The 15,908-nt window shown below is 38.5% G+C and overlaps 1 protein-coding gene across 1 annotated transcript in view; it reads right to left on the bottom strand.

Moving 5' to 3' along the window:
• GREB1L (GREB1 like retinoic acid receptor coactivator) overlaps nucleotides 1-15,908 on the bottom strand; it is a 280,287-nt gene that overhangs the window by 208,049 nt on the left and 56,330 nt on the right. The window lies entirely within an intron of this gene.

Below are 15,908 nucleotides of genomic sequence, written 5' to 3' on the forward strand. Positions count from 1 at the left end.
CTCTCAAAAATAAATGAATCAACATTAAAAAAATAAATAAAATTATCACAGAATACAAACCATGAAACAGGAAATTAGATACTGAGTAGTCATACATTTACAATACGTTCTCCCCCATTTCACAAATCAGATGCCCTGGCCTCACCAGGTTTGCTTTGGTATTCTTGCAGATCAAGCAGCTCATATTTCTTTCCTCTGCTTAACAAACATTTCCCAGGTGCCTACTATGTATCCAGCAGACCTTATACCAGGTGGTGAGAGCTTTTGCAAGGATAATTATTTTTGTCTTAAAGATGTTGATAAATGTGCCTGTTATATGTCAAGGAGTTCTTATGCCAGGTTAACAGAAGAATAATTCATTGTTTTTGGCCTCAAAGAGCTTACTGGTTTTCCAAGTGTGTGTGTCCAAGATTTCACAAAGCCAATGGGATCATTCCAGTCTTCCTATAACATCTCCTGTCACTTCTGAGATTCTAAAACTGGGTTGTGTAAAAAGCAAGTATTACAAAGAAACTGTGGCAGAGAGTGGAAGCACCTTTACTAAGGCAGCTTGGAGACTGAACCACAATAATTAGGCTATCTTGGTGAAAAATCACTGATGGCAGGTGCAGGAAGAGTAGGTAAAACAAATAATTCCAATGTATTAAGTAATCCCTCATACAGAAATTTCCTTGATGTTTCAGCTTTAGCCAGTCAGGGAAAAGAATTGCCCACTTTCTGACACCAGGATGAGCAAAAGATTGGTAAATGGCTATTTGCTTACTTAAAAATTAAAATTCGTATTTATGAGAAAAAGTCCATGCGTGTGTAGTGAGTAAAGAGAAATAAGTCATTGCTCTTGTTTTACTCTCCATAAAGATGGGACAATAACAGAGTAATTTGGCTTTGAGAGAAGATATAAGCCTGAGCCAACTATTTCAGAAGAAATGTGGTTTGGATCCAAGTGTGAGGAAAGTTTTTTGTTTGTTTGTTTGTTTGTTTTTAGTTTTAGTGGAAAGATAAATGGGAGGAGAAATTATTTACAACCCAGATACTTTCTCACTTCTTCTTGGCACAATTAATGTTATAAAATTACATTAGAAAACTGCAAACCACAAGCAAATGTCTTGACTGCTCTGTCGTCTTGGATCATCACTGGTACAACCATCCTATTGTCATTGGGGTAAAAGAGAAGATTCTTTGTCGATTTGCCCTTCTCTTCCTTCTCTTATAAGCTGAGCAACCTTGTGTAAGTTCCTCTACTTCTCAGAGCCTCATCCTCTGCAAAATGTTGATAATATCACTTACTTTGCTGGGTTCTTTCATGGACTAAAGGAGGTAACACACGTCAGCTCATAACACAGCTACTGGCATTTAGTCAATACTAAATAAAACATATTTTTGTAGTTGTTGTCATAATTTTACAATATATGTTAAAGCCCGCACAACATATTTCTCAGAGTTAGTGGGCCAGACACTTGCCTCTGTGGCTTGGCTTGGCAATTATCTGCCTGACTCCTATTTTTCTTTCACACTCACTAACATTCAAGTAATAAAGATGTCTTCCCATGGCTATTGAAATCTTCTCTCCCACTGAGCAGCCAGCAAAAATGGATATGCCTCCAATGCTTGACATCTTAACATGTTATTAGCTGAGCTCTTTCCTGGGATTAGTGGTATCTAGCTGAGTCTAATGCCTTTAGAATAAAGTTCTCGTATTGAGGAGCACATGTGCCTGGAGGAGGGAAAGAAATATTTAGCAGACAAGTGGGTAGGTGCCACTTTAGGCATAATTTATCATTTTGCTGAGGTTTATCTCCAATGGTTCATTTGCAGAAATATGCTCTTGTGCGAAGAGGAGTAACTGCAAAAGGAGAGGCCAGTCCTGCCTGTTCATGCCAATTCAAAACCATCAGAATGACTTGTTCTGACCTACTTAAAATAAACAAAGCTCTACTCAAGTATTAACTATTTGTATTGCCTGATTCTGTTATAAAAACAGTTCTCAAAACAAAATATCTTTGTTTTGTTTATTTTACTCTTGTAAGAGATACCAAAGATAACTAATGCTTGCATTGCTGATTGGTTTCTCTAAAGGGTCTTGACTATTCCATTCTTTTTTATTTATTTATTTTGAGGGAGAGAGAGTGTGTGCATGCGCGTGCACACACATGCACATACACATACACACACATGAGCTGGGGGTGGGGGGGGGGGCAGAGAGAGAAGAAGAGATAGAATCCCAAGCAGCCTCCATGCTGTCAGTGCAGAGCCCGATGTGGAGCTCAATCCCACGAACTGAACCGTGAAACCATGATCAGAGCCGAAATCAAGAGTCAGACCCTTAACCAAGTGAGCCACTTAGGTACCCCTGACTATTCCATTCTTTTCAAGGGCTTCAAATGTCTATCTAGTCCTTGCCTGACCAAGAAAATCAATAATTTGTCCTTCTGCCCCTCACCAAGCATCAGAGCAGTTTGTCTCTACTTCTTTACCCTCCACTCCTTGTGTATAATAAGTACACATATAGTATAATATATAATTTATATATATATATAATTTATATATTTATATATATATAAATTATATATATATATAATTTATATATATATACAATAATATGTATATTGTTTTACAACGTGTATAACATATTGAAAAAGTGGTTAATAACTACTCAAACTTATTAATATTATATGTAATCACTAGGGCACCTGGGTGGCACAGTTGGTTAAGCATCCGACTTTGGCTCAGGTCATGGTCTCACAGTTTGTGGGTTCAAGCCCCGCATCTGAGCTGTCAGCACAGAGCCTGGAGCCTGCTTCAGATTCTGTGTCTCCTTCTCTCTCTTTTCCCTCCTCCCCTTGTGCTCTCTCAACCTTTCTCAAAAATAAATAAGTAAACATTAAAAGAATATATGTAATCAATAAAATTTGGGGGCTCACTCCTAGAGCAGTAGTTCTCAAAGAATGATATAGGCACCTCTGGGGGTATCTGTAATCCTTTCAGGATGTCTGCAAGATTAAAACTGTTTTCATAATACTACTAAGATGGAACTTATCTTTTTTACTCATTCTCTCCCGTATACAGTGGAGTCTTCCAGAGGCTATCTGACATGTGACATTGTAATAGATTGATGCAGAAGTAGATGTGAGAAGACACTTGTTCTCTGTTTGTAAAAAAATGTAAAACAATGTTCCTGTCATTACATTTCTTCTTTTGGAAGAGTTTTTCATAAAATTACATTATTTGTATTAGCATCTAATAAATTATGTTATTTTCAAATGAAATAAGTAGTTTTAAATCTTAGTTTTAGATATCATTATGGTAAATATCAGTAGATATACAGTGGTGTGTTAGAGATGACTCCTGCCAGTTTTCAGACAGCTGTCCATAGCCTGAAATAGTCCATGCTGGGAGTTTACACCACAGAAATTGGCAAACCCACAAATCAGGGTTTTCATTTTGGAGAATTGCTTTACCAGCACACCAGTGGATATAACTCACTTAAAAATTCTTTGGGATCCTCAATAATTTTTAAGAATGTAAAGAATTCCTAAGACCATAAAAATTGGGAACCTCTGCTTTACAGCATTTAATACTATTAATTGCTACATTCTCAAGACTCCCTCCACACCCCCACCTCCCTCTTCATACTTTAACTCTGCTACCTTTGGCTTGGCTAACATGGCGTAGCACAGACTCTCCTTCTACTTATCTAATTCTTTTCTTTTTTTTAATGTTTATTCATTTTTGAGAGGCAGAGCATGCATAGGGCAGGGGCAGTGAGAGAGAGAGAGAGGGACAGAGTATCCAAAGTGGGCTCTGAGCTGACAGCAGTGAGCCCGATGCAGGGCTCAAACTTAGAAACTGTGAGATCATGACCTGAGCTGAAGTCAGACACAACTGACTGAGCCACCCAGGTGCCCTTACTTATCTAATTCTTATTCTTTACTCCTCCCATATTCCCCCTAGCCTAATAGAACACCAGAGATTCCCCTAATTTGATCTCTGAAACTTCTGTGGCTCCCTCCCCTAGCACCTCGGGTCTAGGAGTGATAAGAACACACCTCTGTGGCCAGCTTGGGGTCCTGTACTACCCCTTTGCTGCTCTACATTCTGCCTACACCTTCATAACTAGTCACTTTATGAACACAAACCATTCCAGTTTGAGCATGGCATGTGTTTCCTCCTGGAACCCTAAATGATATACCTGGCTACAAAAGAAGACAGAGGAGAAGGTAGAGGAGAGGGAGGGGAGAGGGGAGAGGAGGGGGAGGAGGAGAAAAAGAAGAGGAGGAGGAAGGGGAGGAGAAAAAGAAGAAAAATTTAGTGAAGCTAAATGGAGGAAAGGAGGAGGGAGTGGAGAATTGATAACTAATTTTCTTCCACAAAGCTGCCCTTCACCTACCTGGTCCACATTTTTCTTCCAGCTCCACTCCCAACATGGGTTATCTTTTCTCCTTTCACATCTCTTTATCCTCTTTCCTCATTACTTTGGCCACTATCTTCTCTTCTCTCTCTATATATATTTTTTATGCACTAACTTAAGTTTCTTCTTCCTTCTAGACAATTTATCCAACTCTCTGTCCATTCTGAAATAAATATGGGCTTAATCTTTCAAACACAAGGCACTACATGACTTTCTGGGCTCTGTCTCAGATAAATTTCCTGATGACAGGGCCCCTCTACACCTTCCGTCTTGTCCACCGGAGACCAAAACTACCTTCAGAATCAGGGCTTCTTGGAAGACACTCCCCTTGCAGCTTCCCCTAAATTCCCTTATTGACCCTCCTGCTTTCAGGTACCACCATCTTCTGCTCATCATTTGTAAGCCAACATATTCAGACAGGAAACCCCTGGTCTAGATTTGCACTGTCTATTGTAACCTCTAGGTATTGTGTCACTAAAATAAAATTAAATTAAAAATTTAGTTCCTCAGTTTTATAAGCCACAAATCAAATGTTCAATAGCCACAAAAAGTAATGAGTACTGTATAGAGCATTTCCATCATCATAGAAAGTTCTATTGAACAGATTAGAGTCTAGATTAGCATTTCTCAACGTTGGAACTATTAATGTTTGGGGCCAGAGGAGTCTTCATGGGGTGGGGGGTGGGGGGGCTTTTCTGTGCATTGTAGGCTGTTTAGCAGCGTCCCTGGCCTCTATGCACTGATGCCAGTAGCACTCTCCCCTTTGTGACAACCAAAAATGTCTCCAGATGTTCCCAGACTCTGGTTTAGATGAAACCATACAACTACCGATCATGTTTTGTTCACCCACAAAGAAAGAGCAAGATAAGTCAAGAAAAAAAAAAAGAGTTGAGAAACACTTGGAACAGGAGGTAGAGTAACAAAAGGAGACTAGAGAGTAAAAGGTTTCCACAAAACCCTTGCACAGCCTATCACAACTTTTTCATCACTAGTCAGAGGAGCATGCAACTCTTGGTCTTGGGATTGTGAGTTTGAGCCCCATGTTAGGTATAGAGAGTACTTACAAATAAAATCTTAAAAACAAAACAAGTCCTAGTCCTTCAGGAAGGTGCAGTGAGTTTCCTTCTGGTGCCCATATGGCACTTGGAATTTACTCAAACTAGGTCATCATAGGGTACAAAGCCCCCATTCCATCCCCAGAAATATCCAGAAGAACAGTGGCTATCATGTAAATTGCTGATGTCTCCTGTTAGGAACACAAGGTACAGGACTGCCAGAACATCATCACATGATGATGTTAAAGATGACCACAAGGTCTTACTAACTACACAGGGTCACTCACATACATTCCTCCCCCAGCACAGGATAGGAGTGCCACATCCTTCTTGACCTGCCTAATTCTGTGTCTTCTGACCCTTACAGCTCTTCTGGGTTGTTAGGCATGCAGGGAAAAATTACTACAACCTGAGGTTCTAGTGGAAACAACTCAATTACACAAAGCAAGTTTTCCCAAAATGCCCCAAAAGTCACCAGTCTTCTACAGTGAAGAAATTTTTTAAAGACAATTGCCCAAATCTATTTAATCATACACCCCTTCTTCCGAAGTGCTCCCAACCAAATATGTTGTACCCAATGCTAACATAAAGAAAAGACTTATACTCTACTGAAATCTTCTGTCTCTTTCCAGAAGGGTTTCCTTGACACTCTACAAGATTCCATTCAGAGAGATGAAGGCACAAAAGAGGTCCTGTTATGGGCTCAGGAAATAGTCATGCTTGAAAATCACAGAGGTCACTGTACAGAACTAAAGAGTTGGGAAGTAAGAACAGAACAGGTCAGGACCGAGCATCAGGCACAACCAGACAGGCTGGTGATTTTCTACTTTCTTAAGTATTTAAGAAATACTTGAGAAAGCTCTCAAGTATTTAATAGTAAATACACAGTTAAAATAGAGATACATAGTAACAAAGATCAAACAGTGTTCACCTCTATATTTGCCTCAGATTCATATACCATGTCTGGTTTACAGCAGCTATTCAATAAATGTTGATTGAATACTGAATAAGGTAAAGGAGAAGCTTGTCTATCTCACATGATAGATCCCCCAGAAGGCAGACCTTTCCTTTTATTTTGTGTCTGCTCCACTGACTACTTAGGTGATCTCTGTATAGTATGTAATTGGTCAAAAATAGTTACTAGTATCCAAAATCTAAGAAATGATAGCATTTGCATCAGACAGGGTCCCAACAGGAAACCAATGGCACATTCAAATAAGGATAATTTCCAGAGACTTATTTAAAAGGACAATTTGCAAAGCTATGGATCCATGTAGGGGAACTACAAGGGATACAGCTGTAATTTGGGGTTGGTAGCAGCAGAACTGTTACCACTCCTAAGGGAAAAGAGAGGAAGGATTGATTACAGGAACCCAAAAGGAGAAAAGTCATATAGTGAAGAACCATGACCTTAGGTCGAGGGGCACAGGCAGCCCAAGGCAACCCCACAAGGAGGGAACCAGGAGAATAATTAGCCTGACCTCATTCTCCTCCCTCCCTTGAATCTCCTGCTGGGACTCTGCCATTGGCGGAAGTCAGAGGGCACAGGAGCCCCTGTGTAGCCCTCACAGGCAGCCTCCTGGGTAGAAAGAGGGAGGGTAGAGAAGGGTGGAAAGGAGATCAGAAGGGGCAATAGGTGATTGCTATCCCTGCACTGGTAGTGTTTGGAAATCTTTAAGATGCCAATTCATGATCAATTTATCCATGATCTCATGAGAAAGAATCACTTTTAAATTCATTCTTTATTGATGGTTAAAATCTGAATGTTAGGATTACTGCACTAATTTAAAAATAAGATTTCATCTGGGTCAAAATCAAATCCCAATTAAAAGGAAAGTTAAGCTCAAATTACAGAGATATTACACCTGAATTCTGCCAGACCTGAAGTTCAGCCACAACTTTAGACTCCCGGGAAAAGACGAAAATGGTGGTTCTTCCCACCAGGGGAATTGATCAAAGGATTATTGTACTGTTGCATATAACTAAAGCATCTCTTATTAGAGAACACAGCAGAAGTCAGTATTTGGGGTTTTGCCAGTGGAATGGAGGGAGGGAATCCAAAATTCCTAAAGGAAAAATTACTACCATGCAGAATAGACATTTGAAGACTAGGAAATTTATAAAGAAAGTCAGTGAGAAAAGCTCATCTTTACCATATTTTAATTTTGATGAGTCTATATGCCCTGTGGCCTACTGACATTTATTATCAAAATACAGCAAAGCAAAGAAAAATATCTCTGTTTTTTCCTCTCTGTCTTAATTATAGACATACATCCAGTTAATTATACTTGATTTGCAGATATTTACATTCACAAAATAAATATGTATTTGTTATCTATATATTTATCAATTCCTGGAAAATAACTAAATATTCAGAACATGTACAATTAAATTTATTGCTGTTTACCAGACTCAATCTAGAATTTGATGTTTTCTTTCTTGAGAGAGACATATGCATGGCTATTGCTTGTTCAGTGCAAGCTGTTCTCATCATAATGAGTACTTACCACAATTTCAGACTCTTATCTACAAGGAGTACGCTTTGTACTGTTGTTCAGGCATACAACACTCACACCAAGTTACAAACAAAAGATATGCACAGCTGATAAATGATGTCCAGTTTATATGAACAGATACTGCAAGAAGGAAAGCCAACTGACTGTGATTGCCAATCTCTTCTGCCTTGTTCCAGATTACTAGAATAATTGGAAGAGAAAGCCATTCCCTTGCCTTTGGACCAGTTAATTACCATGAAAATATGACACAAACATTCTCACTAAAATATAATAATGATTTAGTAGCTTATATTCTTCATGGGCCTAAATATTCTTATTCACTAATTCAACCATTAAATATTTTTTAAATTAACTCCTTTTTTTTTAATTTTATTTATTTATTTTGAGAGAGAGAGAGCACACACAAGCCGGGGAAGGGGGAAAAGAGGGAGAAAGAATCCCAAGCAGGCTCCACACTGTCAGCAGAGAGTCCAATGCAGGCCAAACTCAGGAACCATGCGGTCATGACCCAAGAGGAAATCAAGAGTCAGATGCTTAACCCACTGAGACACCCAGGTACCCCACAATAATAAATATTTATTGAGCACATACTGCGCATATCAGACAATGTTACACATACTGAGGATACATCAACAAACAAGACAGATAAGGGGTTCCTTGCCCTTGTGGAGCTTACATTCTAAGGGAGAGGGTGAACTACAATAAATAGGTAAATAAATAAGAACTTCAGATACTAATTTTTGCTGGGAATAAAATAAAATAGGTAGTGGGATGAAGAGTAACAGGGGAGAGAGGTACATAATTTAGATGAGATGTTCAAGAAGGCCTCTCTGAGGAGTTGACATTTTAGGTAAAGCTTGAATAGTAGGAAGGAGTCAGTCATGTGAAGACCTGGGGAAAGAGCATTCCAGGACAGAGAAGAGCTAAGGTAAAAGCCCTGAGGTGGGAATAGGCTGGGGATGCCTGAGGAATAGTAAGAAGGTCAGTATGTAAGAGGAAAGTGATAGGAGATAAGACAGCAGAGGTAGCCAGAAACCAGACCATGCTGGGCCTTGCAAAGGCAAGGAATTTGGATTTTTTTTTTCAGAGTGATGGGAAGCTGCTGTAGGCTTTTGAGACAGGGAGGATCTGATCTCTGCCTTAAAAGAATCACTCTGACTCTGAATAGAGAAGAGATTGTAGGAGGGAGAAGGCCATTGCAGATCACTCAAGTAAGAGAAGATGGTAGCTGCAACCATGATGGGGAAAATATTATGTGGGAAGATGAGTACAGACTGGGGACCTATTCTAGAGATATTCCTGCCAGCAGATTGAAAGAGGGGGTATGTTCTAAGAAAGAAAAAAAATTAAAAAATAACTCCTAGGTTTTTGACTTGAGCAACTAGTCATTTTTATAAACTGAAGGGGTAAAAATGGGAGAAAGGAGGTATAAAGTTGGTGGGGTGGTTATGTTAAAAAAAAATCAAGAGTTGCATTTTGTATATATAATATTTGAGATACCTATTTAGATATTCAAATGGAAATATAAAGTAGACAGTTGTTATCTATTTTTCTGGAATTCTGGGGAAAGGTCAGACATACTTTTTAATTTTTTTTTTCATTTTTATTATTTTTATAAATGTTTACTTATTTTTGAGGGAGAGGGAGCATGAGCCAGGGAGAGGCAAGAGGGGGACAGGGAATCCAAAGCTGGCTCTGTGTTGACAGCAGCAAGCCCCATGTGGGGCTTGAAATCCCAAACAGTGAGATCATGTCCTGAGCCAAAGTCAGATGCCCAACCACTCAGGAGCCCCGATACTTTTTTTTTTTTTTAATCCTAAATGAAAAATGTTATTGGAAACATACAGGCAAGGGCACCTGGGTGGCTTAGTCAGTTAAGTGTCCAGGTTTTGGTTTCAGCTCAGGTCATGATCTCACAGTTCATGAATTCGAGCCCCATGTCTGGTTCTGCTGACAGTGCAGAGCCTGCTTGGAATTCTGTCTCTGCCTCTCTTTCTGCCCTTCCCCTGCTCGCTCGCTCTCTCTCTCTCTCTCTCTCTCTGCCCTTCCCCCTCTCATGCTCTCTCTATTTCTGTCTCTGTCTCTCTCTCAAAATGAATAAACTTTAAAAAACAAAAAAGAAGCATACACTGGAGAAGTGGGGATTGTGTGTTCAAATTTATAGGCTATTGTGCCTCACTTACTGAAGTGCTGGAAAAAAAAAAAGACAAGATGATGTGAAGTAGTCATCATAAAACCAAAAACCAAAATATCACCTTTGATTTGTTTGCTTGATGCTCCTACCAACTTAGCTCAAGTATTCCTCCACCAAAACTATATGCCTGATAATTATTTGTTGCAGAGAACTACCACAGTGAGGAAAACAGTAATCCAGGCTTAGCTAATGAAGATTTGAAATACTTGACTGAGTCAGAACCAGATGCACTAGTTTGCTAGCTCAAGCCTGAACACAATAGTGGCTCACAGATGATATCTATGAAGTGGCATGCAGGAAAGGTCTATCAGTCCTGCTACATCAAAAGAAGACCAAATTCTATGAGGAGCAACTGACTCAAAGGTGTTAATAATGCTCCCCCTACCCCTTTGGCGGGGGAGTTATAGGTCAACAGAATTTCATAGAAATGTAAACATCTTCTAACTGGTCATTTCTCCACAGTCTCCTGGTTGATTGGCTCTTACTCCATAATTCACTGATCCACTATGAAAAGAAAGAAGCGAAAGGCATTTCAGCTCTCTTAAGAGGAACTCTGAAGTCTCAGTAGTATTTCTTATAAATTGTACAATCAAACAGATTCAAATAAAAACCAAAAATGCTGAATATAATAGACATGCAAATATCAAGAATTTTTCCTTGGGCTGGTTTCTTTACAGTAAGGTCTAAATTCACAAAACCCGTTTGTAAGGACAATAGGGCAGGAAGTGGCAAAGTCATAATCAGTGACCTCAGATCTTTTTGAAGTGCAAAGAAGCAAAGTCACAGCCTACAGGGTAAAACTAACATCACACCTTCAAATCAGTAAGTGAAGAGAGAAAATCATTAACAGCTAACCTATTTTTAGTGAGAATTTCAAAACCAATTAGAAAGCCTCTGAAAAATAGTTTAGTTATTAAAATAGTTTAATAGTTTAGTCCTTTTATTTTCAATAAATTTCAGAATTTAAAAACTCCCACAGAACAGTAATTTCCATCGGAAACCTTTTTTTCTATTTTTAGTTTAATTCTGAGAGATAATTTGGTGGTTTCTGTATGAGTCTAATACATGACAATACCTGCAAGTTTTACCTTCAAGGTATCCAGGTGATGGCCTAGACTTCAAGAACACACTGCATTCAAAAAGCCTTGGCCAACAGATGAAAAGTGATCATTAAAATCCTGTGAATACAAAACTCCCATCTCTTTGAAAAAGCCTAACACTACAATTCATTCCAAAGACTTTCTTTGGGTGGTGAGGTGTGTTTCTTCTGATCTACTCCCCTCCTTTCCCAGAAATAATTGTTCATCTTAGACCTTAGTCTGTTTTTCCTTAGTTTCAACAGACTTATACCCACATATGGAGGAGAGAAGGTTAAAAGAAGAAGAAGAAAAAGGAAGAAAGTAAAGGCCATCAATGCTCACTTTAATATGCCAGAGTTAAGAAGTGGTTAATGCTGCCAGAAGTTTCTAGTCTACCAGGGCATCTTAGCCTATCTTCTTGCAGCTTCTTTCTCTTATCTCTCCTTCTGTCTCCTCCCTTTAGCAACTTCCTCCCAGCCCCAGCCTCTGTGCCACCAGTGGCCACACCATGCAAAAGCAGACCAAAAATTAAATTGTGGATATGTTTCAACAATTTTAATAGATTAGTGAGCATATTAGAACTGGCCATTTTAAAGATTTGGTAATTGGTGTGAGCCAAGCTAAATAAGTATTCTAAACTAGTGACTGCTCATTCAACAAATGTGAAAACAAGATGTGTTGTTTTTTCTAATCAGGTATCACAGCCAGCCATAAAAGACTGATAGAATTTAACTAAAACCAGGTAATCAAACTATGTCCCATGAACCATTCCTAGGCTTTCAGTAGAAAAAAGTGACCACAGGAGACCTAATTAATATTTCAGTTCTACCACTTCTAGGCTCTCTCCTAAAATGTCACCAGTGCCTGGGATTCTAGAACATGAAAGAGTTCAGACAACTCCAATACTTTCAATATATTAGCCTAAAGTTCTTTGTGAACAATGCATACTCAGATAACATTTGCTAAAAGAGGTGGTTGGGCTCTCAGGGGAATCTCCTATGAACTAAAATGTCTGTGTCAAAAGACAGCCTCTTGGAGGTTAGTTTTGCAGGCTTCCCTTCCAGGATACCAGCACCTCAAGTAAAGCCACCAAGGATGTGCTTCCTCCTGTTAAGTTCTACAAAGCAAACTAAATAACCTGTAGTCACCAACACTCCAACAATGCACACAGATAAGGGAGGTCAAAATTCCTTTAAGAACCAATAAAATAAATGGCAAATTTATCTCAATTACACTAAATGATTCTTAGGCAATCTGTAAGCACATTTACATTTTCTTTTCCAAACAGCATTCTGCCAGATATCACTCTCCAAATGCCAGCAAATGGACAGCATCATGCATACTGAGTTAAACGCAGGCTCTCCATTCCAAACATAAAGACAATACAGGAAAAACTCAAGCATCCTTTAAGCATACATTAGACCTGACTAGGTCTTGGGTAACCCTTACAGTGCCAGCAGGGCCTCCCTGAAAATAAGAGCAAGAGCCTAATTGTAGGATAATGTGGTAACATGACCTTATTCAAATAGGTAGCCTTCTTCCTCCCTACTCATGGATGTTGTGTGTTGGGGTGAGGGGTAATATTTCAAGAAAAAAGAGGAGAAAGAGGAAAAAATAGATAACAGCAAGAACACAGTGAAAATAGCACACAAAAGAAGTTTTCCACACCAGTTTTGTATAATGTCTGGCATGTAGGTGAACATATCAGTTGGAAATATGTTCCATTCTTTCTGCTTATTTTGGACTGATTTTATAGAACAAAACAATGTAATTACATCAAAGCATCTGCGAAGATAAAATCTAGGGAGTTTTCAAAACCAGAGAATGTTTGGAGAGGGGGAAGGGAAGAGGACAAGGTAACAGAAGCTAGAGCAGGATAAAACAGAGTTACAAAACTGGCTTTTGAACGAAAGAAAATAGGAGTATAAAGTATTTATAAGCATCTTCATTCATACTATTTCTTCCTAAATCAATTAAAACATTGGCTTATGGTAGATTTTATACCACAGTGAAACTCTTGACAACTTCAAAATCAACTTCATGTTTGGGTTCCATTCTTTCAGGTGATGAATAGTGAGAAACCAGTGAAGGAATGTCACTTGAAGTCAGTCATTTATCATGAACCAAAATGGCTAAGTGCCCCATAAACTGCAATGATCCATTTCCTAACATTAGCCTCTCTGCCTACGGAGGTCATAAAAGTTGTTAATGCAGATGAGGCTGATGTTAGGAAATGGGTTATTTTTGTTCTGTTATAAATGTTCATTATTATACCATAAAAAATTCTTCAAGGATATAAACTACTGATTGATTCATTAAGGAATTCTTTAAAAAGGTTTTCCCCATCTTGGGATTTTTTTTTTTTTTTTTAATTTCATCTTGGTATCTTGGTATAGCAGCTTCACTCTTTTTGGTCAAGCTCTAGCTGGTTTTCTATATGTAATGCACACTTCTTTTCCCATAATGTCAAGTATCGTGATTGACTAGAATTAAAATAATTTCCCTCTCCCCCCAAAATTCAGGTGACACAATTTTTCGGCATTCCAAGTTTCAAAATATAAATATGGCTTTTGAATTTGGGCAAGAAAATTCCAAGAAAAGGCATGAAAAAGGCATGTCACGATTTGAAGCTAAACAAAATCGTTAAAGCACTTCCATTCAATAGACTTTCCATAAAATACACTCTGCTTAACTATGTTAGTGGGTCATATCCAGTACTCACATGACTACTGACACTCTTGACTATAAACATGGCCAGGAACCTACAACAAATGGTATCACTTTCAAATAGAGAGAAAAAAGAAAAAGGAAACCCAAATGGCAAGATGAGAAAAGCAACTAAGGAAAAATAGGCACCATATAAAAAGATTACAAAACCAGGGATATATGCTAGGATACTATACTTCTATAATTTTTTAAAACCTCCTCTTTTGAAATGAATCACTAAAAATACAGAAAGATTCCAACATTTATCTAATAGTACTATTTTAGCTTAATTTTAAACTATAGAATATAGTTTAAAATGCACACTGCATGTTTACATATTTTGGAAGACTCTTTAGCCTTTTTTTTTTTTTCTGAAGAAACATCAACAAATTTGGAAAACAAAGAAGTATATGGCAAATTATTTTTAATTGTTCATATTCAATTACGAGCACCCATGAAAACAGATGTTTCATAAAGTCACAAATTCCCAGAAAAAACAAAGTAGAATTAGACATGGTCCATGTCCTCAAGGAGCTTATATTTTGTTTAGAGGGACAGGATACATTCATAAATATACATTCATAAATGAGAAAAATAAAATCAACCCTAAGTGAGTTGCTAGAAAAGAAGTACACACTACAGTACTTTTCAAGTATCAGGACTAAAAAATACACTTGTTGACTCATTAGAGAGAATTTTAGAAAATGAGAGAGAGAGAGACAACAAGCCATAAACTGGCATTACAAGGAGGAATTCATGGAAGGGAACAACTTAAGCTTGGCCTTGAAGAATAAGCAATTTATTGCACCAATAATTTAAACATTTTTTTCACAAAATTATTCCTAGAATATCCAGGTTCCCCCATAAGTATTGTCCCAAATCAAATGTATGGCTCTGAGTCCCCCAATACAGCAAGTCTTTCATACTTGGACTTTTAACCTCTCCATTTCCTGAAATTCTCCCTGGCTGCCTATTCACCAAATGATGACCATCATTGTTTTCCTTTCTCCTTTGAAATCACTAATAACCCTCAAGTCAGATGATCCCACCCACCAAGAACTAGGGGATCCTGCAGAGTGAGGGCTGAATGTTTATGACCTTATTTATGCCAAGTAGATTTTAATCATCAGAAACTTTCCTCAAGCTTTGGGAGAACGCCCCACAAGAAAAAATGGAAACAAAACAAAAAGTTACAAGGTGTCTCCAAAACGGTACAAAAGAATCTTTGTAGTTCTTTCCAAGCTCTAAAGATTTGGGGATGGGTTTTAAAGTGTTATTCAAATTCCTAAACATAACCACACTCTTTACTCTTGTCCACTGTCACCTTGCATGTGAATTGTTGCAATTGTCCTCTGTCCTCTCACCCTAGAGCACCCCTTCCCAGTCCATTCTATAGGTCTCTCTCAGGAAAATCTTCCTAGAACAAAAGGAGGTACACAAAACATCCTTTGATAAAAAATCTTCAGGGGATCTCCCACTACTGACAGAGTACAGTCCAGCACTAGCTGGTGATTCCCTGCCTTTTTTCCCTCAAGGCGCCCAGAGAAAATTCAAGAGTATTTGTGAAACACATTACAGATAACCAGAGGAGACTTCTTGCCAACAAGAAGTATAAGCTTCCCTAATGGCTTGAGGGGAAAGCAACATCACTACCCACCTATAATTCATTCCTAGCCCAGCACAGGGGCTGGGAAAATCTGGTTAGGTAATCTGCCACCTTCAACCGTATTTCTCACATTTTCTCTACAGCAGTATTTGTCAAACTTTACTGTGCATAGGGCCACCAGGGCTCCTGTAAAAATGTAAATTCCAATTCCCTGAGATTCATTCAGCATTTCTAACTAGCCTCCAGGTGGGGCAGGGTATGCTGGTTTGATGAGCACACTCAGAGTAAAGAGATTGTTGCAATGGTCTTCCACGGCAGCTGTACATTAAAATCACCTGTAAAAC

The sequence above is a fragment of the Panthera uncia genome, assembly GCF_023721935.1.
Source record: "Panthera uncia isolate 11264 chromosome D3 unlocalized genomic scaffold, Puncia_PCG_1.0 HiC_scaffold_8, whole genome shotgun sequence".
In the NCBI taxonomy this organism is placed as follows: Eukaryota; Metazoa; Chordata; class Mammalia; order Carnivora; family Felidae; genus Panthera; species Panthera uncia.